Source organism: Parus major, chromosome 12 (genome assembly GCF_001522545.3).
Source record: "Parus major isolate Abel chromosome 12, Parus_major1.1, whole genome shotgun sequence".
Lineage (NCBI taxonomy): Eukaryota > Metazoa > Chordata > Aves > Passeriformes > Paridae > Parus > Parus major.
The window spans coordinates 18,445,165-18,469,861 of NC_031781.1; the positions used below are offsets into that span (position 1 = coordinate 18,445,165).

General features: G+C 43.6%; 1 protein-coding gene across 2 annotated transcripts in view; it reads left to right on the plus strand.

The window, feature by feature from the left end:
* Nucleotides 1–24,697, plus strand: part of CNTN4 (contactin 4) — a 262,428-nt gene that overhangs the window by 24,570 nt on the left and 213,161 nt on the right. For both annotated transcript variants that reach the window (XM_015641164.2, XM_033517488.1), the window contains exon 2: nt 9,529–9,573. The gene's annotated coding sequence lies outside the window, so the exon portion shown is untranslated. The remainder of the gene's footprint in view (nt 1–9,528; nt 9,574–24,697) is intronic.

Consider the following 24,697-nt stretch of genomic DNA (forward strand, 5'->3'; position numbering starts at 1 on the left):
TTGGGAAGGGGGCAAGAGAAAACTAAACAGAAGAACACCAAAGATCCTCAGAAGAATGTGTGAATATGTGTGAGAATTTATGGATATGTAGTAGGGTTCTGTTTTTAAGGGACAATCCTTTGTCAGTGAGGTGAATGCAGAGACACCCAGCCATATCTGTAGACTTTATTTTCTTCTCCTAATTGTCTTTTTATTAAACTTTTAAATTCTATAAAAATGATGTGAACCTCATTTTTCACACTTGCCCTTCCTCTGAAGGGGATTTGTGGCAGGGCTGGGTGTGGGGAGGATAAATATATAATAGAAAATATCTCCCCATGACAGTAATTCCTGCTCGGGGTGTGCTTTATGAACTCCATCAAGGGCAATGGGGGTTTTCATGTCCAGTGCTGGTGATGAGGATTTTATTCCCCTTGCTGCCATCCTCAGCCCTCCCTGGATATCTGTGGGATCAGAATGGGACTCAGAGATGTGCTGGGGCTTGGAATGGTCCTGAAGGTCCCTCCCAGTCCATTCATGCTCCAGGTTTCTCCTGGAGGAGCTGCTGCCCACACAATGCGCTTGGCTGAGTCTTTTATCCTCATTTTTGGACTCCCAGTTGCCAAGTTCCCATTCTGACCTTCCTGAGCAGGATTTTGGCTGCTCTTGAGGGGTTTTTTGTGATCCTCAAACAAGTCTGTGTGTGATTCCCAGCCTTCCTCCTTCCCTGTGATCTCAGGGAAGCTTCAGAGAGCATCACCCCAGCAAAATGAAGCTGCTGGGAGCCTTGGAGAAGTCTGGTACCCTTATTGTGTTCTTCCTACTGAAATTGGTTGAGTTTCAGCCTTGGGTACCAAAGGATCAAGGCAGGAGTGCCAGGCACTGGGAACAGAAAAGAGCTGAGCAGCTAAAAATCAAAATACCCTGGGCTTTTAAAATGGTTTAAAATTTGTGTTGGTACTAAAAGAGTTGGAATTGTGGAAATCCTGAGGTAGAAGGGACCACCAGGATCACCAAGTCCAAGTCCTGGCCCTGAAGAACCTCAGGAATGTCCCAGCCTGATCATCTGCAGCAGCTTTAGCCCCATGGAAGGTGCTGCTGTGGCCCCCAAAGGTGCAAACACCCCTGGGCTCCTTCAGAACCCAAATTATCTCTGTCCCCACGGCCAAACCGAAGGGGAAATTGTTGATCTGAGCTCTCTGCAGCTGTGGAACACAATGAGGGGGAAAAAAGGAGTAATTTATACATATATTAAACAAAAAAAAAAGGGATTTTGGCAAATCCTATGCTTATTATATTTCCCTTTCTTTCTCTGTAATTTTCCCTGACAATAATCCTGCTTATTCATGATGCTGCTGCAATAATTGAACTCCTGGTGGGAGAGGAGAGGGGGGAAAAAAAGCTCCCCATATAAATTACTACTTGAGGCCTGTTCTGTTTTGACAGATGTCAGGGCTGGGGAGCTGAGCCTGTTCTGCTGTTGGTCTGGCGAGGCTCAGTGTCCCTGGCATGCAGGCTGGTGCCTTGCTGTGCCTCTGAATGTGCACAGATTACATTAAAAACCTGCTTTTTAAAAGTTTTTTGGGTTTTTTTTCCCCCTAGTCATAACCTCCTGACTCTGGGGGAATAAATGGAGAAAATGCTCCCTGGTTCTTCTGCAGTGTTGCTCCAGGAGTGGGAATTGAAGGGAGGTAACTTCCTGCAGGACAAGGAATTTGTTCTGTGGAAATTCATGAAGATGTTTTTAGTTAAAGTAGGAGAAATCTGAAGGCAGCAATTTGCTGCTGTCCATGCAACTCCTCTGATTTTACAGCTAATATTTAGAGTACGCTGGTTGTGGGTGATAAATACACGTGGCCTTCACTAAAATCTCTTGGTTTTAATGAGTGTTTTGAAAGTATTTCAGACACATTGTTCAGGATTTATCTAGTTTTTGTAAAATGATGTGATTTGTGCATTAAATAGATGGTGCTAAACTAAATAAATTGATTTTTTTGTCTAGATGTGCTGCTTACACTTGTCACATGTGAAGGACAATGGTTTATTTCTGATGGGCTGGTGGAAATAACAGAGGAAAAAAAAACTTCCTTTCTGGGTTTATTCTTTCTCATAGGTTTTGGGCATGAACTCAGCTTTAGTTGCTGTCTGTTGCTCCTAAATAATGAGATTTTTTTGGATGTATAAATGACTTTATTTATAAGCCATAATTCATCAGGAACTTACCTTAGAAAAAGTTGTATTTTATCGCCAGTTTTTCAAGATTTTGGGGTATTTTATGAATCCTCTGGGAGTGTTTGACTGAGACACAATTTCCTAACGTGGGTTGCTGATTAGAGATGGAATTGCTGTGCCCAAGAAATCCTGGGTGCTTTTTGCAGGGAAGGGAAGTTTATTGTGCCCCAGTCACTTCTGATGTTCTCCTGCTTTTGGGAAGGATTTTGGGAGGCTCTTGCTGATGCCATGTCAATTTTATTACACTTGCTTGCTTTCCTTTGTGTCCACTGCTTACAGCAGCTGAATAAGGTAAAAATATTGATATTTTTGGTAGTTCATGTATGGTTTTCCTGCTCTCAAAATCCTGAATTTTATCACCTTTTCCAGCTGGCTCTGAATGCCAAGGTGGCTTTTTTCCAGGTTTCCTTAGTGGCATTGAGGACTTGTTAAATAATTGTGTTAAAAACTGATAACGCAGCAGTCCTGTTTAGGTACAATTCAGATTTTTTTAAAAAGAAGAGTTTTTTCTCAAGTTGGAGTAGAGGTTTTCTTGGATATCCACTTTCCAGGGGGACAGTGGAACTTTTTCCAGGGCTCTTGGTGAGACCCCAAGATCAGGAGCAGAGCTCAAGTGGCTCTGCTGGTTTTCAGAGCATTAATAAATAGGAATACAACAGTGAAACTTCAGCTCCACCCACTTTGTTCCCCAAAACGATGGGTTAAAGAAAAAGCAAAATTAAAAAGAAAAATGCTGCTTGTGCTGAGGCCCTGTTGGGGTGAGTGGGCTCCCACCCCAAACACCCCCCAGCTTTTGTTGAGAACCTGCAAATCTCTGGGACTTCCTCTCCAGCACTGCAAGCTTTGATTTTCATTTTTTGGCGTTATCATTGTCACATCTCTGCTCACCTGACTTTGATCCGTGCTGGTGGAACACAGCAACATAAAGTTACATCTCTTACTCATCCTGTTGCTTTTTCCACATGAAAGGAAGGGGGTGAGCACCTGGAAGTGTCTTTTTTTTGTGGCTGATGTGGCCACATGAAACTTCAAACCCCTCTGCAGCCTCCCCCTGTCTCTGCACTGCCTGACCTACTTGTGCAACTTCTTAGCAATTCTTCAAAGAAACCAACTTGGAAGGCAGTAGACCTTGTTTTTTTGGAGAACATGGTGCTGAGGGAGGATGTGGGCGATCTGAAATGTCTTCGGGTTTGCAAGGACAAGGAACAAATTAAGAAGAAGCAAAACAAACAATTTAATGGTGATGGAGCTGTAGCTCCAGCGAGGAGAGGCTGTGGGCGTAGATCCATTTTATCTTGCTGCACAAGATGATTCCTCACCACAGAAGGTCATAAAAATCTCACTGCTGAGTGCTGGAAGATAATTTTGCTAAAAGTTGGAAATGTTTTATTAGCAGTAAATATTTAAGGCCTTCGTTTACAGCAATCAGGGGACTGTGAGTACATACCTTAGCTCGGCAAATAAGCATTGAATTGTCACCTCAGATAAAAGCCCAGTGGTAAAACCTGGGAAATGAACTGTCAAGGCTGCTAATTATTATGTGTTGTGTAGACATTAATTACTCAGTGCCTGATTTGGTTTTTTTATCGGTGACCTTTCCTGTTTGGTGCTTTGTAATTGGTTGCAGGTGATTAGAGACATTTCTGATCACTTACAATTTTTGCTTCTGGCGCTGCAATCCCAGTAAGAAAACATTTCCTATAGTGGGGTGATGGGAACAAGGAATGAAGGGGAGCTGCTGGTGCCCTGCCTTGCCTGGTTGAGTTCTGCTTAAGCTCCCATGCCAAGATGTGACATTGGACTTTTCTGCTCTTTGCCATCAGCTGAGCCGGGCTTTGGCCCACTAGCAAGCACAGAAATCCAGAAGTTTTAGAAGATGCCATCAGTTTTTGTGGAGCTGTGGTGGGATTGTCTCAGAGCATGGGCTGGGGAAGGCTTGGGGAGCTCACACAACCTCAGCTCCCTGAGGTCCGGTTGGGTCTTGAACATCTTCAGAGCTGCTACGCTGACATCTCATTAAAATCAAGATTATAAACCTGCAGTTTATGGTGATGGTGACTAAAATGTGGTTGTTTCCTTAAGAGGAGCTGGTACAACCCATCTCCTTCTGCTGCTGGAGCATGACACGAGGATGTTTTATGCTGGTAGGGCAAAGCCTCAACCCAAAACATGACTGTGTCAGAATTGTCCCTTTGTGTCACCAAAGCCTGACAAGTGCAGCTGCAGAACCCTCTGGAATTTGATGGTCTCTATGCAGATGAGGAGAGGATCTCTTAATCAGCACTTTGGAGAGACAGAGGCATCGCTCACACAATGAAAACCAATTTAATTTGTGTCATTACTTTGCATTTCAAGTAGGAAGGAGGTGAACACATCATCTTCCCCGAGTGCAGCTCCTGGAGTTATCCTGGGCTTTTTCCACATGATATCAGGATATGTGGGCTCTCCACCTGAATCTCTGGGGGGAACAGCTTAGGGGGAGCATCTTGCTAACAGGTGCTTCTTCTCTGTGCAGTCAGTAGAAGTTTTTTTACAGTCAGTAAAAGTTTATTTGATGGAGCAGGAAAACCGATTTTAAGCAGTAGAGACAATTTTAAGGGTTATGCACCTTGCAAGTTCAATTTAGGAATCAGCTGGTGAATCCCTTTGACCTGCATGGCTGCATATTGATTATAAATATAGACACCACAATTGCTTGGAGAGATTGTCAGAGAAATCTCAGTGTTCTTTTCATTTGTGAAGCAAACGACAAAGAACAAATGGAATTGTAAAGGCTGAAAATCCAATATAAATTTGTAACACTCATCCCCATCTGATGGGACCAAATAAGAGTTTGGATTTTTTTTTCTCTTTTTTTTTTTTTTTTTTTTTACTTCATCTTTTTCTCTAACCTCCAGATTGCATGTCAAGAAACCAGATTTTTTTTTCTCTTTTTTTTTTTTTTTTTTTTTCCCTGTTAGAATAAATCACATGAGATCTCTATTCTGACAGCATTTAGCTTGGAAGTGAAAGCCCTCAGTCCCTGGGAGAGCTGTGCTGGGGATTAGGCTGTTAGAGTTTTTCCTTCAGGAGATAGATGACACTTGCAGAATGATTTTGGCTGACTCACTAAACAGTGTTTAAATGCACAGGAAATGCCTCTGCACATGGGATTTATATTTCAGCTCCAGAAAACTCTGTCTGTTCCTCTGAGCTCCCATAATCAATCTGCTGGTGAGCAGGGGGAACGAGGGATGCTGGGGAAGGGCTGGGCTCAGGCTGGCGGCTGATGCTGACCCAGGCAGTGAAAATTCAGAGTTCACATCCTCTGCCTTTGCTTTGAGAAGCAGCAGAGCCAGGATGAGGGCAGAGCTGGGTGGGCATGGATTTTGTCCCAGGAATGTCCTCTTGGAGCAGGAATGGAGATGGCAACAGAGCAGCTTTCCTCCTGAGGGCTGCTGGAAATGAAGATAAGCAAGAGCAGGTTCAGATGCACTTGATTATTTATTAACATTTATTAATGAACCCATAGTCCACAGGATTGTGGTTCTGGTGTTCCTTTAGCCTAATTGAAGACTATTGTGTGGAAGGTTTGGAAGTTCATATTAGAAAACAGGAGCAGAAAAAGGTCTTTACAGTGTACAGAGGGTTGAGATAAAGACAAATCTGCAGTCTGAGGGCTCCTGGAGTGTCTAATTTGAGACTGGAGTGAAGCAGAGATGCAAAATCTTACAATTTCATCTTGGTTAAATACTGAATTTGGAAGATAGGACAAATCTATGCTTTGGCAGGCAATGCAGAGCTGTGCCAGAGGAGGCTGATTCCATAAACCTAAACCCACAACAGAGCCAGAAACAGTAAAATGATAAAAAAATAACCAGCAAATGAGTTGTTGTGTGCTTGAAGTGCCCAAGTGAGAATTTTGGGATGAGGAATCCCAGCCTGATGCTGAGTAACGTCCCTGTCCTGGGCCAGGCTTGATTCTTTCCCCAGGGAAACAGCATCACCCCTTCCCCAGCCTCATCTCCAGGTGCTCTGAGGAAAGATGCCTTAGGAATGGCAGGACCTGCAAATGATGCAAAAAATCCTTCAGGTGGGAAATGCAGCTCAGGTTTCTCTGGGAATGCTGCTTTCAGCCCCGTCTGCATTAGTTTGTGTCAATACAAACTCAGAACGTGATGTATGGATTTCTGCTGGCAGCAGAGGAGAGATCAGCACTTCTCCAGGCACTCATCAGTGCTCCCTCTTGCCAGCTCCCAAAGAACTGCCTCCACAAAAAAAAAAAAAAGTGGAATTTTTCTGTGCAAATACACAGTATTACTGTGAAATGAATCCTCTCTATTTTTATTTTCTCTCCTTAAGTCGGTTTTTTTCCCCTCTTGAAGGATGTGCTGTTCCTTTACATGAAATGAAGCTTGCACAAAACTTGAGTTTCTTCTTAGGTTTTTTTGGAAGTTACAGCTTCAAGAACGACTGCAGTGGTGACTGGGGAGCTGCACTAAAAGAGTGTTGTTGCCTTTTCCTTTGGAGACAACTTCCTCTCCGTGTTCTGAAGTTGTTTTTCAAAGCCTTCTGTTGACAAGGGAGGCGGAAAATACTGAACCTGCTAAATTCAGATTTTACTGTGCTGTCTTCTGTAGCGTCACCTGAGGGAGGGAGCACAGTCTGTGCCCCTCAGTGCCTGTTCCAGGTTGTTTTTCACTTGGGATGAAGGTGTGGGTTTGAATTTCTGGGAAGCTGTGGCCAAACCCTCCAGGCTAGGGGAGGTTTCTTTATTATTTAGCAAAATTGCTTGGGCGTTGCTGATGTTTGGGGGAAATATAATTTAAAAGGTTTAGGTTTTCCAGCCTGGAAGTTCAGGTTCAGTGCTGCTAGTGAGGATAATGTACAATTAATTTAATCACCATCTCCAACACTGAATTTTAAAGGTGGGAAAAGCCCTCTGAGAGCAGCCCAAACATTGACCCAGCACTGCCAGGTCACCACCTGAGCACCAAATCCTCAGGTTTCAGCAAGAGTATATTGCAATTCCTGTGGGATGGAATCCTGTGCTGAAAACAGAATATTCTGAATGTGCCTCCTCCTTGGTTTGAGTCAATATCTCTCTGCCAAGGCAGATTGTTTCAAGAAATTGTCCATAAAAGTGTTCCTGTTGTTGGAACCTGCAATTTCAGAAGGATTTGAGTGGCTACATGCTGCTGGCTCGATCTGCTAAGCAGACAGAATCAGAATGTGGAGGCTTTTCAAGCACTCACCTGTTCCTTGTGGCCCAAAATGATGGAGCATCCCAAGCACTGGTTGGGCATATGGGAGAGGGGGTTTGTGCTCGAGTGAGTTCCCACCCAACGTGAGCAGCTCCAGCAGGAGAAAGCAGCACTGAGCTTCGTAGTAACTGCATCTGCTGGGGGTGTGGGGGAAGAGAAAAAAACCAACATTTCATCCAGAGTCTCCCACGTACGTTCCAAAAAAAGCCACCCGCGCTCGGTTCTGCACACAGGCACGACAGGGATGGAAAAACAAAAGCCCGGAGCGTGGTGAGGTGCGGCTCTGAAGGTTGTGTGTGGCAGGTGTTCTGTGAGACACCTCTTGTGCCTTGGCTCCGGGCCCCGCGTGCCCACGGGAGCTCAGGGCTGCCTGGGAGCCGGATGGGCTGGAAATCTCTCTGTTCTGGGGAGATCAGGCTTGGCTGAGTCCAAGCTGCAGGTTTTTCTCTTTGTTTTCGGCAGCCACGGCTTCGTAGGTGTCTAAAAATACACGGCAACGTTGGTGTTGGAGCATCGCTTAACTTGTGCGAGTTGTTCTCCCAAACTTTCCCTGAGTGAAGTGCTAAGCTGAACAGTTACAGTAAATAGAGTAATATTTTGATTGGTACAAAACCTTTCGTTTCTTCTCGATGTCTAATTAGCGTAGCTCGGAATGTCAAATATTTACCCGCTCTCCCCAGCGCTGTGCTCACTTCGGTGGGGCTCCATCTGGCTCTGCCTGCCTCCAGCCTGTTTCTCATGGAAAAGCTTTCCCAGACCCGGGGCTGGCGCTGGATCCCACCTGTTCCCCTCCAGGTCTCCTGAACTGGGAGGGAGCTCTTCCCTCCAGCAAATGCAGGTGGAAAATAGAGCTGTGCAAGCCGCGGGGAGCTGGTCCGTGAGAGGAGCTCTCAGGCTGGGAGATGTCAGACCACGTCCTTGCTCAGAGCTGCTGAGGGCTGGGAGTGGTACATCCATGATAAATGAAGGCAAAATATCCCTTTAGACTACCAGGGATGCAATTCCCCAGTACAGAATGTGGTGTAGCAGCTTTTTGTATCCATGGAATCCCAGAAAGGTTTGGGTTGGATGGGACTTTTAAAGCCCACCCAGTGCCACCCCAGCCATGGCAGGGACGGCTCCCACTGTCCCAGGTGCTCCAGCCCTGTCCAACCTGGCCTTGGGCACTGCCAGGGATCCAGGGGCAGCCCCAGCTGCTATGGGAATTCCATGCCAGCCCCTCACCACCCTCACAGGGAGGAATTTCTTCTCAATATCTAATTTTCAGGGACTTTGGTAGCCATCGACCCTTACAGGAGCAGGGGTGTCCTCTTGTTGTGACTTCATCTCATGAAATTGGAATTCAAGCTACAGCCCAGGAAATGGGTGCTTATCTTCAGGCAAAATGTCAGACTTCCTTTTGTGCCTCTCCTATCTGGGATGTGTTGATAGTGAAAAAAAAAAAAACAACAAAACTTATCTTTCCTTATATCATTTTTGCTGCATTTCTGGTGCCCACTGACTTCTGCTTTCATAAACATCATCTCTATTTGCCACATGTTCTCTGTGTGACCCATACCCAGCTACCAAACATGTGAAGCTCTAGGTTTAAAGCATGTATTGAATAACTTTCCTGGTTTTTCCTTGTTTTTTTCCCAATTTTATCAGGATAAATTTGGTTTGGATGATCTAATGGGAAATGGCTGTGCCCCAGCCCTTTCTGTGGGATTTGGGTTGGTTTGTTGTCAGCTGAGAGCTGCATTGAGTTATCAGAGGAGGAGTTTCAGCCTTTAGTGGAGTCAGAGGTGGAAAAATCAAGGTTTGAGTGGTCCCAGGTAGAAAGGTTGAACCCCAGGGTGGTGTGCAGGGTCTGGGGGCTCTGGAGAAGAGACCTCATGCATTGGAGGGAACTGAATCTAGCAGCGGAAAAGGATCTGACCAGGTTACTGCTGTTGTCTCGTGGCACTTTAATAGCAAATAAAAGTAATCCAAGGCAGCCTCTTTCCCTGCAAAACAAATTAACAATAAGAGAGAATTAATTCAGTGTCTTAAAATATCTGTATAACAAATATTCCATTTGAATTTCTTCTTTCAGGTATTGGAAATTTGACTGAAGGCTACATACCATGCACTGGAGAAGGTAACAATTCTTTAATCCTAATTCTGATGTGTTGGTGCTAATTTCTCTTTATTTTTAATATCATTGCATTGAATGTCAGAATCTCCTTTGTGTTGTTTGTGCTTTAAAGAATTTGCTCTGGAGTTTCTCTGTGCCCTGACAGGGGGTTTTGATTTCCCTTTTATAAAGAATATATAAATCTTCATTTAAGTTCTTAGAGGTGTGTATACGTTGTATTTATGCAATTCTACATTGGAAGGTTTATGGAAAATGTGGAACACTTTGCCTTCAGCTGTTATTGTAAATGGAAAATTGTAAATTATATATATTTAACAGGATGTATGGAAGTTACAGAATGAGTCTTTTTCAAAAGGATATTGATATCTTGTTATCAATAATGTTTCAGAGTTGTTTTTTTTCTGGTTAGGCTCTTACGGTTCTTGTCAAGAGATTTTCAGAATTGGTGTTTAATTAATCATTGAATGATTGACTCTGCAATTGAATTAGTCAAAAAAACCTGTGGTGTTTTTGAACTCAAATTTTCTTAATGGCCTCTCAGTTTGAATGTCAAAGGGAATCAATCTTGTTAGTGGAGAGGTGAGTTTTGTTCTATAGAACCTGAAATTATCTTGAGGAGGTTTTTTTCCAACATGCTTTTAAGTCTGAATTATGTTGTTTCCAAAGGAGAACAAGATGTTTTCAGAATTTACAATTATTTGAAAAGTAATTGTTTTCTTAGTTTTAGATGTTATTACTGTATCTGTTCAGAGAGACTACAGATGGTTTCTGACAAAAATATTTAATTTCTTAATTCTTGGGAGCTCTTCCTTAGTCCTGGGTGGTGTTCACAATGAAAACTGAAGATGGAGATCAAGTAAATATTCTCATTCAGCCTGGCTCTTTTGGAATGTGCTATCTTGGTGTGAGGTTTTCAAAGACAGCATGATAAATCCTGTGATAGATCACTTTCTAGTCTTTCTAGTGGTCTGAAAGGAAAAGCTTATTTCTTAATATAAAAGATAACTTTGAATAATGGACTCCTCATCCCTTTGGACAGTACTCCTAAATTAACCTCAGAGCTCTTTCTCAGGTGAAATCTCATTTTCAGATTCCCCACAGGAAAAAGGAGACACTGATCCCCATTTCATGTGGGAAGTGTTTCCAATCTGCTGATGAAAAGTACTTCTGAAGACTTAGGCAACCTTGATTAATTGAGCCTGAATAAGAAGTGCAGGATCAAATCTCAGGATATTATTTTTAGGCTGCAGCCTTGTGTTCTGCATTCCAAATCCTTAAATGCCAGTTTGATAGGAAGTGTGGAGGACTGGAGCAGACAGTTCTGGGCACGCTGGTAATGGTTTGCTAATGCTGACACCACCTCAGACAGGAGGATGGAAATTGCTTTCTGTTTACAGAGCCTTTAACTCTTGGGTAAACACTCCTCATTAGTGAGGATGTGACTGGAATTTGGGTTAAATTCCTCCATTCTGGTGGTGCATTAGGATTTTAGCTTTTATATTTTCTATCTATTTGTAACCCTGCAGTTCTTTAGTGCAGAACTCCAAACTCCACACCCAGTGCCAGCTGCTGCTTCCCCACTTTGGGCAGACACAGCAATTCCTCTCCAGGCCTGGCAATCAAGGACACCTCACTGCCTCAGGCCCCAGAGATGGAAACAAAAGGGACTTGGGGCAGCAAACTTGGGCTAAATGACTTCATTTCCTGCAGCTGGAATTGGAAAATCAACCCCCAAAATGCAAATGGACCAAACTTATAAAAGTGTAAAACCTGTGATCCATTTTTGGGTGCAGGCCCTGGGGGGCTTTGTCTGCCCTAAATGTCCCTGCAGGCCTTCAATGAACAGAACGGCTTTTTATTCCTTTAATTCTGCCTGGCCTGTGTTTTTAGGCAGCCCCAAAAGGCGTCAGTGCATTGGGAGTGAAGGGGTATTTGAAATAAAAGCTGATGTGGGAAAGCACTTGGTCAGTGTGAGCCATTAAAAGGTCAGCAGTGCCCTGTGGGATGTTTGGCTCTGGGAACAGCACCACGAGGCAGAATTGGGTTCTTAGGGCATGTGGGAAGTGGGAACAGCAATGTCATCCAAGCTGCTGAGAGATCCTAAAAAGTGAAATCTGTGTGTCTAAAGCCTGGCCCTGGCCCGGTGGCAGTGAGCCTTGGGACCCGGCGTCGTGCTCTCAGAGAGCAAGCACAGCGTGTTTTTTAGGGAAAAGTGGTCACACACTCTGCTGTACTTGACAAAATGACACATTTGGGGACTGCAGATTCAGCTTTTACACATATTTCATCTCTGGGGGAGGGCAGGAGTTTCTCTCCCGCGCTCTTCAGCAGCACATGGGCCTTGCTGAGTCAAAGCCAGGCCCTGAGGAAGCCACGTTTGGGCTTTTGCTTCTGGTCTTGTGGCTCAGAGCTGGCTGTGGCTGACCAAAGTGGCTCCAGAAGTAGGGATTTGAAAGGAAACATTTGTGTGTTGTAGTGGTGTAATTACAAAATTCTACTTGATTACCTGTCAAGCTAATTAAAACAGTGACAGGCCAACAGTCCTCTTAGAGTTTGTAGCATCTGTGCTTTGTATCCACAACCAGGCTTAGAGTGTAATTATAATTAGAATTATTACCAGCAGACAATGTGCAGTTGTACTGGAGAAATGTCCTAAAACCCAATGTGCTGGGTAAGTAAGAGCTGTGGAAAAGGAGATTCTGATGAGCAGAGTCTGAAAAGCAGCTGGTTTTAGGGCACAGTTTGACAAGATTGGGACTGGTTTTGTCCACTGGCAGCTTCCCCCTTGCCTGGTGTGTGATTATTTGTGTCTGGCAGCTCTTGGCTCTGCCGCTCCCTCCAGGTGGGAACAGGCTCAGCTGGAAGTGCTGGGGGTCAGCGTGTAAGAGGATTACTTGGATGGACACTGAACTGCCCCCAACATGCAATTTTTAGATCCTTCCTTCAAAGACAAGGGTTGTTTGTGATCTCCAGGCATCCTTCTGCTTCCCAGGATCTCTGACTGTCCTCCTTCCCTGGCTGCTCATTGTCAGATGTGTCTGCCACCATGTCCTCCTACTCTTTTCCCAATCCTCTGAAAATCTGCTATGTCCTTTCTTTCCCTTGTTATTATCTCCTGCCTCCAGCCTGATTTCCTTATCCTGCTTTTCACCCTCTGTGCCTCTCTGCCATCCCTTTCCTTGGCTGCTTCCTTCTCCCCCTATCGTTTGGGTTCCTCATGCTGCCCAAAAACCCCCAAAATTAAAACAGGGACAGTTGTTCTAAAGTAATTTGATCAAGTGAATCACCAAAACTTCCATGTTGTGGTGGATTAAGTTGTGTTTTTTAGAAGAGCTGGGAGAGAACATCCTGGCTTTGAAGCAGAGTGAAATGGCAGCTTTTTGATAGAGCCCTGATTGTAATTAATTATTGCAGAATCTGCATTTTGCTTCAGGTTTGGAGTATTTGGGTTTGCTGGTTTTTAATTTTTTTTTTAAACTTGAATAATATTTGGGAGATGGAGTCTCATGACTTGATTTTCCACCCTAAGATCATGGTAAATACTTGAACGAAACTCAGGATAAGGTTGAGTTCAGTCACAGGTGCCTGGCCAGATCTTTTCCTTACAAAGATTTTGGAAGAACAGGTAATAAACAGGTCAAGGGATGTTCCTCATTCCAGCATTTCAGAGTATTTTCTTTCAGAATATGTGTGAGATATGTTGTCTGTGTTCCCCGAGTGGGAATATGAGGCTGAAATGACACCAAGGAATGTCTGGGGAAGGCTGTTAATTCTGAAATCTGACACAAGGAGTACTTTGGCACAAAGCAAGTCTGCCCTTCTGCACTTGTTTGATATTGTAGAAGAGATTATTGTGGCCTTACAAGAAGGTTAAGATGTCGTGAAGTTTAATATACCCTGGAAATAGTCCTGTTAAAGCCACTGCTGCTCATGATTGATGAGGCAGGTTATGATGGGAGTTCTCAATCTTGTGTTTGTGTGTGCAAATTGCCATTTCCCAACCTTTTCAAGGTTGCTAACTTTATCTTGTGATGCAGCCCATATTTAAGTATTTCATGTTGAATTAGCCTTTGATTAAGGGCAAAGGAGCTTTGATGATAAAATGCCTATACCAGTGGTTCTGTGGACTGGCTTGGAATAACTTATCAATCACTCTCCATGACTGAGAACACGTTGTGGACATGAGGGTCACCCTTTGAGGATTAATTTTTCTGAGATAAACAGCTCATAGCTGTTGGATGATTATAGTCAGAAGCAATTATGGTGTTTTTAAACTTCATTACTACAATAAAGAGTCACTAGACTGAGTTTTAAGCCTCTCTGCCTAAATAGCTGGGTCAAGATGCTTCAGCCTGGGTTCCAAGGTGTTAGTGAATGATAGGAGCTGCTGGCACAGGTGGGTCCTCACAGATTGTTTTCCCTGTATTTTTTTTTTCTCTTGTTCACTGAATTTCTGCACCTTTTAGGTGAGTGACTCAAACAGAGAGCTGGCAGTTCTGTGGAGTCCCCTGTAAACAGCAAACATCTGTTTTCCAGATATTCTGAAGAACATTTCATAGCTGGTTTAGGTTCCAGGTGTCACTGCTGGTTTCTGATCCTCTGGGCTCCAGGTTTCCATTTTTCTGTCTCCTTTTTTTTAATTCCTGCAATGCTGTCATCAGCTGAGCTGAGAGAATGGACCCGTTCATTGTGAGGACTTATGATGCTCCTCATGGCTGGAAAAGTGGTGGAGCCTGAAAGCCAAAGCATATCTGAGATAAAATACTATTTAATAAAAAAAAAGAGAGCCCCAAACACCAGCGATACAGGCAGCTTCTGGCCTGAGCACTGCTTGAAAGGGATGAGAAACTGTCTTATGGAGGGATTAGTGTAGTGAGGAATAAACTGCTGAATCACTGGGAGCAAGGAGGAAATAGAGAGTGGAGAGGCTCTGGAAAAAAATAAAATGGCTGCTGGAATTCAATTAAAATCACAGTAGGATTTGCTGCTGGAGACGGAACATCCGTCATCCCGGATCTCGTGGTGCCTGCTGCCTCGAGGGGTGCTTAAGTGAGTGTAGAGCTCCTGAAAAATGCTGGAGTGGTGGTGCTGCAGCCAGGAGAGTCCCCATTTCCTCCCAGACAGATGAGTTTTCCCCAGCACACCTCAGAGTTTGGAGTGCTGCTCACTCTTCAGGCGCTGACACTTTTCCATGGATTATTTAGGGTGAGAGTTGTGGTTTATCCTGCAGGCTGGAACAGGAACGCCCCCGGGAATGCTGCTCGGGCTGTGGGGCTGCAAATCAATTGGGGGATTTTTATGATAGTGTTTTCCTTAAGTTTTTAGGATTATTAAATCATTTTGGTTATTTAAGGATGAGCTCGTGAGGGGCTGAGTGGTTTGAACAGCCTCCACTTGTGTCATCCATGATGTCCACAGTGAAAATGCAAAAAAAGCCTGAAACACCCCTAAAAGCAGCTCTGTCCTCAAGTGAAGGACACCAAATCAGCTTGGAGATGGTTGGATTTTAGTCAGATTAAATTCCACCATTTCACTTGGTTTTCAGTGAGTGTTTCTTGCTGCAGGTGGGACAGGAGGAATGGTTGTGGCTCTGGCCATTACTGAAACGGCTTCTTTGCTATCAAATCTTGTGTTAATCATTTGAAATGCCTTCAATGTGCCCTCAGCGATTTGAAATAGCATCAATTAACATTTAGGAAATTAATTTCCAACTCCTGGAATATTAAACATTTACTTTACAGATGAAAATGAGGTGTACTGACAGTGCATCTCTCGTGCTCCTTTTAACCCACATCCTCATAAGGCAAAAAAATGCTAAACTGGCAAACATGAGGGTTTGTTTTGGTGCTGGAGTTGTGGCACATGGAATTATTGCTGCCAGTTTTGATACCAGTGCCATTAAACTCTGCTCAGATTCAAGGGTGGGTTGGACAGGGCTTGGAGCAACCTGGGACAGTGGAAGGTGTCAGGGGTGGAACTGGATGAGCTTTAAGGTCCTTTCCAACCCAAACTGGGTTTCTGTGATACTGAGAAATGTGGCAATAAATTAGGAAACCCCAAACTAAAGGAATGTCTGGATGAACCACGTTATACTGCCAACCCCTCATGGTTCACTGTGGCACACCTTGATTTTACTCATCCTTTTAAAAAGTTTTGATACTTCAAAATGAACAACTCAGACACAAAGGCTCTTCAGGAAATCTAGAATTCAGATTAATCTTTCTTTTGCGGATTAAAATGTTTCGTCTGATCTTTGCTACAACTGATTTTGTCACCCTTTTAATTATCAATAAAAATATGATAGATGTGATTCTGCATAAAGTTGTTGGGAATGTGAGTCACTCAAGAAATGTTTCCCTGATTTCTCTGTCTTTATGTTGGTTTTGGGTGAAAATTTGCATCCCTTGTTCTCCTGGAAGTGTTTGGCAAATGGATTCATTGCTTCAAAGGATCCATCTGCCAACTGAAGGGAGGAGAAATATTCTTTAGGGTCAATTTTGAACTTTTTTTTCTTTGAATTTTGAGTCTTAGTTTCTCAGGATCACAGCTCTCTTCATTGAGAAGGAAAATAAGATGGTTTTGGTTTAATTCATTCAAACTGATCATTGTTCCTCTTTGTACCATTTTAAGAACTACATCTTTATCTTCTTACTTGGAAATACATATTTTGTTTGATTTCTCTTAATGTTCTTTTTAAATGATTAATCTGCCTATACCATGTTGCAAATTCTGGTGGTTTTTGTTGAATTCAGAAGGGTTCTGTAGAGGTGATGCAGTGCAACTGCCCTGCTCAAAGTTTTCTAGTAAAATGTTATTTTAGGATTTATTGAGTGGCAGCTGTCCTCAATACACCATGTGGCACAGAGAAGGAATTGGAATATGACTCATTTTTTGTCTCCAGTCTGTAGTTCCTTCTGCTCTTTTCTCATCACTTCAGCTCCCTCACCACTTCTAAATCTTTTAGGCGTTATCACTTCAGTCTCACAGCCACTATTTTCATTCCTCTTCACACCAAACAACTCCTGGCCACCAGTCCTTCCCTGTGTCCCTGTTCCTATTAGATGTGTATTTTCCTTTGTGCTGCTGACTCACTGCCAGCTCTGAGCATGCAGAGCTGTGCTGCTTGTCCCTGCCTGTAATCCGTGTATTTCCACAGTTGAACTGCCCACTGTTGGAATTTCCAGAACATGGAGCCATACAGGCAGTAAACTGCATTTCATGCACTAGCGAAGTTAATGGGAATTTGGATCAGCTTTTCGGTGCCCTACTTCAAAGTAGTTCAAAGATCTCTTATTTCCTCATTTTCCTCTTAATCTTCGTTCCTCTCATTCCACAAGAATTATCACAATTCTACTGAATCACCTGCTTTGATACAGGAGATCTTATCTCCAGCACAGTCCTTGAAGTCTTTTTTTCTTCCACAGGAAGCAGACAGGGGGAAAAAACGTTTTCATGCTGAACAGATGTGTCCTGATTTTCTTTGTTTTTATTTAGGTTTTGCCACAGTCTGTTATCCTAGAATTAAAACACCTCGTCAGAGGATGATGATTAGAGCTACCTCTGGGGTTTTTTTCCCCCTTTAAAATGTCACTAGAGCATCTCCTTCACTTTTTCTTGGTGACTTGTTTGGCAGCACTGAAGCTGCAGTGGGCTGTGCTTTGTTACACCCCTGGAACTGAAGCCCCCACTATTGACAATTTCATATTGGTAATTCCTTTTGGTACAGCTACAGGCCTATATTGTTCATAATTTCTTTTTATGCACCAAGATCTTAAACTGTCTGATCTTCAGCTCTCCAGCATTCCACATGCCTTGGGTGTGCTTGGGACCACCTTGCTCTGATGTCAGTAGGTGAAAGATTGGTCAATCAGAGAAATTCTTCTGTGGGAGGATGGTGGGGCCCTGGCACAGGGGAAATGAGGCTTTCTCTGAATCCCTGGAAGTGCCCAAGGTCAGACTGGATGGGGCTTGGGGCACTCTGGGACAGTGGGAGGTGTCCCTGCCATGGCAGGGGTGGCACTGGGTGGAAGTTAAGGTCCCTTCCAACCCAAACCTTTCTGCAGGTGTTGCACAGCTGCCATTACCTGATTACATTTCACCTGCTGCTTTTCAATGAATTCTTTTAGTCTGAGCTCTATTTCAAACCAAGGTGTGGTTTATTTCAGAGGGTTTCTACCCACATTTCTGTCCTGAGATGAGAACCTGGGCTCTCTCTGAACCCCCAGCAGCTCGGGGCCATGAGACAGCATCACCACCAAGCTCAGGCAGGGGCTGAGCCCCTTCTCTCTCTCTGAGAGCTCCCAGCTCTGGAGGTTCTGTGGTTTTGAGCCGAGCTGTGGGGCTCAGCCTGGCTCCCTGTGCTGTGCTCTGTGCAGTCCCAGCTCATTGTGGCTCTCAGCCCCGCTGGCTTTGGGCTCTGCACAGGAATCTCCCCGGGGGCTCCTCTCATCTCTACTGCATTTCCACCTCTCTGTCTTCAGTGCTTCCTGCAAATCGCTGCAGATCACAAATTGTCTTTGCTGGTTACGCTGGCTCTGGCCAGGGACCTGCACTTTGGGTTTGCTTTTGAGACCTTCCCCCCCTCCTCATGCCCTCTGTTTACCATCTGCATTTTCGAGCTGGTAATACATTTCAAGTATTTTTATAACCCTTTACACTGTATTTTCAACTTGGTTAATTGCACTAAAGTTGGCTTTCTGCAGTAGCACAAAGAGCTTGCAGTCTTTTTTGTTCTGTTCCAGCCTGTAGCAGAAAAAATCACCACTTTCCAGATGACTTTCATTTTCCTTCCTAAGCCATTTTCGTGTAATTCCGCATTCGGATGCGCTCTCGGCACTAAAGCTCTTTATGCTGTGGCGTATTTTTAACTAATGATGTGTCACTGTAGCAGCTTGGATTTTCTTGTATCTATTCTGTAAACAACTAAAGTTCCTTTTGAGGGGGAGGAGGAGGAGAAGAAATGGTGCCAGAGAGTTACAAGTCCTGTTCGTCTTCATGCGAGCAAAAGAGATCAGACTGGCCTAGGACCAAATTAATTAAATGTTCCATTTAGTGGAAGATGTCAGTGAGGAATAGATAATTCTTCCCATCTGAAGTGCTTGGCTGGAGGAGAGGAACATCTCTGTGTGAGCAAGAGGCCTCTGAATGTTACACAAATGTCAAAGCAGGAGGAAAAGTTCTAAGGCTGGGGAATTTTATCTCCTGCCTGGGTTTTCAGCTCCCACTTTGCCATTAAGAGGGGCAGGGTTGGGGATTGCAGGAACCAAAAGGACCAGAGCATCAAAGGATGCTCAGAGGAGTTATTCCTGTCAGAGGATTGCAGTGCCAGGTCCAGGAGGGATGGGAGCACATGTGGATTTAGAGGATAAATGGACAGAGTAGCTGGTATATTTATATTTCATGTACTGCTAATTTGAGGAGAGAAGGGTAAACCCTCTGGGATTACAGGGATTTGGTCAAAGTAAAACAATACACTGACAAGAAGGTTTTTTTTTATTCTTAGCAAAGTGTAGGAGGAGGCTGCAGTGTTCTCCTGGCTATAATTTTCTGTCATAATTGAATATAGCTGAAGTTTCTGAAACTTTATATATCCATAAAATCAGTTACCTGGAATATGTCTGTTAAATTGCAGAGCTGTAATCTCACATGCTGTGCAGCAGGTAACTTTAATAACCATTTCCTGATGTAATACTGCCCTCTGCTTAAAGAATGCCAAACTTCATTGCAGAGTTGTACACTTAAACCAAACCATACCTGAACCAAAATATGCGTGGTTTTTAGCCAGGATTTTGCATCATTTGGGGCTGGAAGGGATCTGTGGGATGCAAAATATGAGCACTCACTGGATCAACTCTGTTGCAGGTGGATCATTTTACATCATTTCTGGTGGTATAGGATTCTCATTAGAGTTATAAAAATAATGTAATTTTTTTTTTGGTTATTCTGCTGTAAAATGTTTATATGAATTTAGTTTATTATCAGAGTCTTGACTAGAGGTTGTTCGGTAGAAGGGTTTAACTAATTTAGGTGTCCATGAAAACCAAAACGGCTCATTTTGATTAATCTGCTTGAAATAAATGCCTGAAAGGTGAAAAATTATTTGCTTGTCATGTGAAGTGATGTAGTGCACTTCATCCTGCCACTGTACATCAGGCATGGCTTTGCTCACAGCCCCTGTAAACATATTTCCTGTGGGACAGCAGTGTCTTAAATGGCTCTTCTCACAGAGGATGCAGGGAAGCAGTTCCCCACTTGGTTTCTTTATCAGTTTATGGCCCACTTCACAGACAAAAGCTGGTTTACACTGATTAAGCACTGCTTGATGACAATATTTTGGTTGAGATTTAACTGTGCAAACCTGAACACAGTTAAACCTTCCCAGGATTTGACCACATTGATGTGGTCCCTGGTGCTTTCCGTGATGCTCTCGGCACCTGGGGCAGCCAAAACTTGGCAAAATAAATTCATGGGAGATGCCTCAAGTAGGTTATAAATGCAGAGAGAGGAGCTGAGGCAGAATTACCACAGCACAGAGATGCCTGGCAGGGTTTCTGCTTCCCAGTATGAGTGAGAAATATCAAAGGCACAAACGTCATCAGCAGTTTTGGGTTGTTTTTTTCTCCCAGTTCACCACATTACTCTCAGCTCCCTGGTGGAGCCTCAGCTTGTGAACACTCAGGCATGGCTCAGCCTCAACCAAAGAGTGAAACCAGCTGGGCTGGGAGTAGTTAAAATATTACCAAGAGAATAATCAAGATATTGAGTCCCTGACAGCTGTCTGATACCAGGTTATCACAGATAACCTGTGCAGAGGGGAAGGGGCTGCTCTGGGCAGGAGGAGGGTGAGATCACAGAGTCTCATCCTGTGGGAGAGATTTAAATTGGATATTGGGAAGAAATTCTTCCCTGTGAGGGTGGGCAGCCCTGGCACAGGTGCCCAGAGCAGCTGTGGCTGCCCCTGGATCCCTGGAAGTGTCCAAAGCCAGGCTGGACACTGGAGCAGCCTGGGATGATGGAAGGTGTCCCTGCTGATTGAGAATCCCTTTCTCAAAGTCTGGAGTTGGTGACACAAAGTGACAGAGTTAAAGCACAGTGTTCTATATAAACATTAGATGTGATCCATTCTGCTTTATTAAGGAAATCTGTTTGGCATTCTGGTACAGAGGAACTAATTGGGTCCACAGTGAGTGCATAAATTAGGGCTGCCTTATGCAGAACCACTAATTTATGCACACGGAGGTTTGGAAATGTTCTAGACATCTTGAGAAGAGTTGTGTGGTTTTGGTAAGTTAAAAATGGCAAAATAACTAAAGAATGTACATTTATAGGAATCGTCCTCCCAGGGGATTCCATGCAATTGTACTATAAGTAAAATACTGAGAAATGTATGAGATATTTAAGGTCAAAAGTGTTTCAAGCTCTCATCTATCAGACCTGACTGGATAATTCACAATTTGTAATTATTGGGCTAATTTAGCATGATTTCCTTATAATGGAATATGTGAGGATTAATGTCTTGTATTTTCAAAAGGAATTGGTGAACATTTGTCTCCTTAAAGATACAAAGTGAAAGCAGGGCCAAGTGTGATGTCCTGTCCCATGGAATATGGAAAGGACAACATGGAATTTGAGTGTACCAAGTGTATGAGGACGGCTGCTAATGGAGACTGGAACCAAAAGGTTGTTCCTTTCTTTATTTGCATTTAAGTGATGTCAGCCAGGTAAGGTGCAAAGACTGCTGGCTTTGCAGTCTCGGTGGGATTTATTTGGGGTGTCCCAACTTGTCATGTTTGAAGGGTTTTTTCTATCTGGAAGCAGAGTTGTAGGTGGATTTGGAGCTCCCACAGCAAGTTTCAGTGACTGCCTTCAAGGCATGCTGCTCTCCAGACTGATTTCAGCTGGGGAATGAATGCCTCCATCATCCTCAAGCACTCTTTTTTTCCCCACAAAGATAGTTTAGTCTTACAAAGGTGTTCTCAATATATAATAACAGCATGTCTAGAACACACCCTTTAATTAAAACAAAGGAGTTTGAGAAGAACGAAATAAATCCACCTCTAAAATGAGTAAGTGCTCACAAGGCTTCCATTTAATCAATAGCGGTGTCGGCAGTGATTGCGAGTTCTTGAGCGCGGCGTTTTAATCAGGGATGTTTTTCCTGGCACGGGGGCGGAAAATACACTGATTAATTAATTTCTATTCCTGGAATGAGCCAGCCTCCCAGCAGAGCTAACCTGAGCAGCTCGGTGACAGGGCAGGACGCTCTGAAAATGTAAAAATGTGAGAGGTCCCTGGGTTGATGTCGTCAGAGCCGAGGCAGGACCTGCGGCCGGGCCGGAGCTGATTAATGAGTCCGAAAGAACAAGTGGCAAAACTTGAGTGCTGGGAGAACCTGGTGCTGCTTTTGATGTAGAGGGTTTATTGAACATTTCTTTTGCCTGGCTGGCAGCTATTTTATGACTTTTCCGAGGAGCGGTTTTGATGTTGGGGCTGTTTTAGACTGAGGAGTTTTGCTGTTTGATTTCTGGCTCCGCAGCCTGTCCTTGCTCAGCACAGGATCCTGGTTTGCTGTGCCCACAGGAGATGGGAAAGGTAACCAGCTTCCTTCTAGGAGCTATTGATGCACTAGTTGAATATAATTAGGGATGTTAACAAGGGCATTATTGTGCTAATTATTATGCCTAATTACAGGGAAAAAACTAGAAAATTTCATGGCCACTTTCTGCTAGACAGAACTTAGAAGCTTTCCAGAGACTAAATACATTAATTAATCTACTGTGCTTGTTTAAATAGAAGAATGTACTAAAATATTTTCTGTTTCATGGGGGAAAAAAGGAGAAATAAGAGCAAGCGACCTTTCTGGAGAAGCAACCTATTTAAATAAGTAAAACTAAATAAATATAATCAGAGAAATGTTGTTTTTAATGATCCACCTGATGAAGCAGCCCAGCAAAAGCAGCTGTAGGAGAACAGGATATAAACTGGAGTGTGGGGATAAGAAATGAAGAGGGGGAGAGGAGGCAGAAGGGTTTTGTATTGGCTTTGGTGGCAAAACTGGCTGGGGTGTAGGAGGGTGGGCTGGGGAGGACTCAGAGACCACCCCGTGCCACTTGGAATAACCCACGGGGCAGCTCTGGCACTTTGTGTTGAGAAGTGGCCAATTCCAGAGCACCGGGGCTGAACCCACTCAGCAGGAATTTGGATGAGGGGGACGATTCCTTACGGAGCATCCCCCAGGGTCTGCGCGGGGTTAAAACCTGTTTGGAACCTCTGGAGTCTGACCCCAGTTTTTCACACTTCTCCAACTCCACGGGAGTTTGGGATGGACTGACACAGAGTCCCACAGCCCCTAAAATCACCCTAACCCGGTTCAGTGCTTTGATGGAGCCAATAAAAACCGTGGTGACACTCGGTGCCATCGCTTTATGTGCCGAGGATCTCGGGTGGTGCACAGACAGAAATGCTTTTAATTGAACAACTGCAATTTGCCCTTTATTCATTAAAACCCAGGGCTGGTTGTTGTTATCTGCTGAGAATGACAGGAACTGTGGGGTCTGGTTATTGCAGTCTGTAACTCAGCTTCCCTTTATTGCTGCTCTGGATCACGACTTTATCATGCTCTGAATCAAGGCAGATTTTAAGAGGACAAGAACTCCTTAATTTCTTTTTCTCTGACTTTATTTGCACAAGAGGGTAAGAATTCCAGCCTGTCTGTATTATTTGAAGGAGTTAGAACAGTTGGATCATTTATTTGATGGGAACTTTCAGCGGTGTCATTGAAGTAAGAACAATTTGTACTTGAGAGAGCCACTCTGGGTAGAACTTCACCCATTTCCACCCTTTTCAGCCCTGCCACAATTGCTGTTTTCCAAGAGATCAATGCTGTGTATTGCAGGGAAATCATCCAGTCAAGAAGATCTTGTGCACCAACCACCTCCAAAGCTGAGCACTCCAATCAGTTCACTCAAATATTCATTAGGAGAGCAAACCCCTGCTGATTGTAATGAGAATTTTGTCTGCAGAAAGCTTTTGTGACTTGGTCTCGAGTGGTGCTTTAGACTTCTGAAGAGTCTTTCAGAATCTTGGCTTTAAGATAATCTTTCCTAAAAATAATGCAAATTGCTCTAAAAACCTCCTTCCAAATTGGTGGTATTTTTCCAGTGGGTCAAATGGACTTTGGACCAAGACAGGAAACTTTCTTTTCTAAGGGTTTTTTTTTAGGATAAATACATTTTTGTATGCTTGCAGCTGTGCTGCATAAATAGTCTTTGAATCATGCAGGATTAATTAGGATAACCATGTTCTGACTAAATTAATTGGATCATCTAAAAATTTACCCCTTTTTCTTGAAAGACATTCCAAAAAAAAAGTAGAGTTTGCAGAATATTTAATTCAGTCTGGAGGCAAAACGCTGCACAGAGAGAGGGAGGCTGCAGTGAGCACTTTCTTGTTTGACTGCCTTAGAAAAGCTGTCACTTAAAAGGCCCAGAAGCTGCCAAGAAAAGTTTGTGGAATCTCCAGCCTCACTTTTTTTGTCTCCAAAAAAAAGGGCTTTGAATAAACCTTAACTTTTTCTGACAGTGAAATTTTTGTGACTGTGACATTTCCTGGGAGTTCTGGAGTGAATCTCCCCTTCCCTGCTATCGTCAGCCCCGAGGGATGGCTGAACACTTGGGGACAAGACCAAAGCCTGATGGTGCAAATCATAATTAAAGCTAATTAGAAAGTGGGACTGCAGATGGAGGAAAGAATGGAAGCTAAAAATTTGGGGGTTGTTTTGTAGCTCAAAATCCCAACCAAGTTAAAGGTCTGGAGGGGGCAGGAGTGACCCCTGGGCTGCCACCCCCACATCTCTGTGGCACTGCGAGGAAATGTTTTAAAAGTAATAATAATAATAATAATAATAATAATAATAATAATAATAATAATAATTGAGCTGGCTGTGATAAAAGTGTGGGAATGGTGGTCATCATCCATCCCAGCAATCTCCATTTCAGCTTGGAAAAAAGACATTTGGCACTTCCAGGATGTTTGTGTGTCTTGGAAGGTTTGGAAAGGAAGTGGAAATTTTCAGTCCTGGACTGAAATAATAAAATTTCTGGAATAATAAAATTCTTACTTATGAGAT